The 4287-nt window shown below is 45.3% G+C and overlaps 1 protein-coding gene across 1 annotated transcript in view; it reads left to right on the top strand.

Moving 5' to 3' along the window:
* The first annotated feature begins 3997 nt into the window (after positions 1–3997).
* SLC1A6 (solute carrier family 1 (high affinity aspartate/glutamate transporter), member 6) overlaps positions 3998–4287 on the top strand; it is a 26139-nt gene continuing 25849 nt past the window's right edge. Inside the window, exon 1 of the mRNA XM_010858348.1 lies at positions 3998–4148. The gene's annotated coding sequence lies outside the window, so the exon portion shown is untranslated. The remainder of the gene's footprint in view (positions 4149–4287) is intronic.

Genomic DNA, 4287 nt, shown 5'->3' with positions numbered 1-4287 from the left:
GCAGCAACTAAAGATTATCATACGAAGTAAAATAAGTTAGGAAGAGAAAGGCTACATTTTCACAGAAGTGAAAGAAAGAGTCTGTAGCATCAAGGAAAACAGTGTTTGTTGTCCATGATAAAATCTGGACTTTTAAGGGAAAATTAGAATTTTGAAAAACTTGTGTTTACTACTGTAATCTTGACAGCTTGCCAACATTTAAAGACTTTTCTGATGAGATTGGTAGTCATATTAACAAATGTTACTTTTTGATACTGAATAATGAAATGTGTTAATACTTGGATGATCTGTGTAATTCAGGTGTCTCGTGAATGATGTTTCAAAATCATCCATAGGTAAAAAGATGCACTCCATGGATTGTAATGTTAATAGAGTAGTAAAGGTTCAGTGATACTTTCAGATTCTGCTTTGCAACTATCCTTTAAAACATGTCAAGCCTCGGTACAGTCTCAAAGAATAGGCATAATAACCTAAAAAGCTGATTAAAATACTCCTATCTTTTCCAACTGTCTGGGTGTTTCTGCTTAGAGACACATTATTTGATACATATTGTTGATTCATTAACATTGCTTTCACAGCCAACAGCACTGTAACTCACGCTTGAATGAAGTTTATCTAACACATAGATTTTCTCCATGAAGCACAACATAGTCTTCTTGTGCTAAAGAACATTAGACAGCACTTTTGCACTTAGGCCTGGGGCCCTTCCAAACAGCAAAATCAACAAAAAGCACAAAAATTTGAAAAATGCAGCACTGAACAGATTGTGGAAAGGACATTTGTTATGGTATGACACTTGAAACAAGAAGGTAGAGGGTTGCCTTGTTTGACTGTAGCTGTATATTTGACCTCAGCATGTCAACCAGTTCAAATTTTTCATCACTCTGTGCATGACCATGAAACTGCCATGGATATTGAATTTAGGGTACATAAAATTTTTAGCAGGTCGGTTAATTTACAAATATGGAATTCTTACACAAGGAGGGTCAACTGTATCAACTGTATGAGAATCTTGCTTTCTTTTCTTTTTTTTTTTAAAGGTTTTTAAAATAACATTTATTTCTTAAAAGTTAACATGCGTATAATAGGAAACCAAAAAAACACAAGAAGCAAAAAACAGTCATTCACAGTCACAGGCTTGTTTGATGTGTCCTGCTAAATCTCATTTGTGTATTTTCACAACTAAGCATCCATTATTATGTAATTGAGATCATGCAGTTATGTATCATGCTGTTTCACACATCATGAATATTTATCATTTCAAAGTCTCAAAACCATGAGCATTTGATAACCAAGAACACACTACACCAACTCAATCTGGAAGGAAAAAAATGTCATCCTGCCTTTCTTGGTGACAAAAATTTCAGAAAAGACAAAAATGGCAACAAGCCTCTAAATAGATATTGGCAGAGTTATGATCAAAATATTGGTGGTGGTGGTTTAGTCACTAAGTTGTGTCCGACTCTTGTGACCCCAAAGACTGTAGCCAGGCAGGCTCCTCTGTCCAAGATATTCTCCAGGTGAGAATACTGGACTGGGTTGCTACTTCCTTCTTCAGGGTATCTTCCCAACCCAGGAATCAAATTCGGGTCTCCTGCTCTGCAGGAGGATTCTTTACCCACTGAGCTTCAAGGGAAGCCCTTGTAAAATACTACATTCCCTTAATGTTCAATTAAAAATGAGACATAGAGTGGCTGAATACGCAAAGTATAATGCTTGCTTTGTTTTTTATTAAGCTAGACATTAAAGCAATTTGTGAAACTGTAAAATATTGCTACTCTCATAGCTTTTTCCTTGTTTTGGAAAATATAGTTATTTTTCATAAAAATCTGCTATTTATGTTAACATGTAATGAGCTTATTTTTATCCTAAAATGAATATTTAAGTACATTCAGTTTTAATTTCCAACACAGTGAAGATTAGTAAGTATAACATATAGACAAGAACTCTTTGGAATACTCCATAATTTTTTTTAGTTCTTTTTTTAATAAAGTTTTTTTTTTTTAATGTGGACCATTTTTAAAGTCTTTGTTTGGATGTGTTACTATACTGCTTCTGTTTTATGTTTTGGTGTTTTGGCCACTAGGCATGTGGGATCTTAACTCCCCAACCAGGGATTGAACCTGTACCCCCTTCACTGGAAAGCAAAGTCTTAACCATTGGACCACCTCCAGGGGTCTCCAGGGATGTCCTCCTCTCCATGATCTTTTTAATCAGTTGACAAAATTTCTTAGGATAGTTTTAGATTTACAGAAAAACTGAAAAGAGTGCAGCTCCTGCTGCTGCTGCTAAGTCGCTTCAGTCATGTCCGACTCTGTGTGACCCTATGGACAGCAGCCCACCAGGCTCCTCTGTCCACAGCATTCTCTAGGCAAGAATACTGGAGTGGGTTGCCACTTCCTTCTCCTAAAAGAGTGCAGAGAATTTCCATATTCTCTCACCCCCACCCCCCAAATTTCCCCTATTATTATTCCCCTATTATTAGTATCTCTCAGGTGGCTCAGTGGTAAAGAATCCACCTGCCAATGCAGGAGACCTGTATTCAATCCCTAAGTCCGGAAGATCCCACAGAGAAGGAAATGGCAACTCATTCCAGTATTCTTGCCTGGGAAATCCCACAAACAGAGGAGCCTGGAGGGCTACAGTCCAAAGGGTCAAAAAGAATCAGACATGACAGCCACTGAGCACACAGGTGTAAAAGTGGGCTTCCTTGGTGGCTCGGTAGTAAACAATTCGCCTGCTAATGCAGGAGATGTGGATTCCATCCCTGGGCCAGGGAAGATCCCCTGAAGAAGGAAATGGCAGTCCACTCCAATATTCTTGCCTGAAAAATCCCACAGACAGAGGAGCCTGGCGGGCTCCATGGGGTCACAAAAGAGCTGGACACGACTGAGTGACTATACAACAACAGCTGGTGATTCTAAGGTACAGCTAAGTTTGAGAACTGCTTATCTATTAATAGAAGGTGCTGTGTCAAGAAGGAAAGTGGGGGCTATATGCCCAGAGTTGGAACTGGCGTGACTGCTTTCTGGCTGTGTAATCTTGGTCAAGTTACTGAACCTCTCTGAGAGCCTGTACCCTCATCTGCAAATTGAGGGTAGTGATAGCTACTACATAGGAGTGTGAAGATTAAATACGTGTAAAAGAGCCTGGCTAGACTAGGAGGTTGCCATAAACAATTGCTCGGTAATAATAATAGAGAACACATATTGGGGTTTTAATCACACGCCAAGCTCTGTGCTCAGCTCTTAAAAATGGCAATTAGTAGGAGATACTGGAAGGGACCAAATCAGTGCCATTTGGGAAGAGAAGCAAAATCAACACTGCCCGGGGTATCCTAAAGAGAGCAAAGAATAATATTAATTACAAGGCTACCAGCAGTGATTTGCCTCCCACTTGCACAAGGCTTCATTCTGCACGGAGGATTTCCAGGCTCAGGCGCACTTTTAATTTTCTCAGCTTTAATCTTCTGTGGGGTTGGCAGAGTCACCTCCATTGTTTAAATGAGGAGACCAGGCTCAGAGAGGGAGAGGGGCTGACCCGAGCTCACACAGCGGCCATGTGGCCAAAGATGGAACGTGCACCTGGAGGGAGAAGCCGGGCAGTCGAGTCCATGCCGCGCCTTCCCTAGACCTCCGCTGAGGATGCGGGCGCGGGCCCAGTGATGCCGAGGCCTGGTCCCCGCGCTCTCCAGGGATGGTCAGGAGCCTGGAGGGCCCGGGAGGCGGCTGGAGGCCGGGGCTCGGAGGCGCGGCTCCGAGCTGGGGGCGGGGGCTAGACGCGAGAGAGGCCACTCACCCCTCCCCAAACACGCGGTGCCCTTTCTACCCGCTCGACTGCTGAGCCTGACGCTGGGCGCGGGGGAGGTCGGGGGTTATCCCGGAGGGGATCCCGCCCCCCCACCTCCAACGGCCAGGCGCCCCCACACCCACGTGAACGCGGGGCCGGCGCGGATCCCACCAGCTGCACAGCGCGTCGCGGCTCCGACGCCGGTACCTCGGCCTTTTTGGTTTTGGAGCAGGCGCCGCGCGGTCTCTGGCGGGTCCCCGCTGCCCCGGCCGGGCGCTTCGCTGGGCTCCGGCACCTGCATCCCCGCGCAGCGCGCAGGCGGACGCGCGGGCAGACCGCCCCCGCCGCTCCTGGCGCTGGTGAGTGCTAGCCCCGCGGCTCCGCGAGGGCGGGGGCTCTGAGATTTTGGGCAGGCGGGATCCCGGGCCGGCTGGGCCTATCATGGGGTCAGGCGGGTGGGGCCCCTCTTTCGCCCCTGTTCTCATCTCTTGGCTGGCT

The sequence above is a fragment of the Bison bison genome, unplaced genomic scaffold (assembly GCF_000754665.1).
Source record: "Bison bison bison isolate TAMUID 2011002044 unplaced genomic scaffold, Bison_UMD1.0 scf7180017864386, whole genome shotgun sequence".
NCBI classification, from domain to species: domain Eukaryota; kingdom Metazoa; phylum Chordata; class Mammalia; order Artiodactyla; family Bovidae; genus Bison; species Bison bison.
Note: the sequence above shows the minus strand (reverse complement) of the source record. Positions and strands in the feature narration are given on the sequence as shown.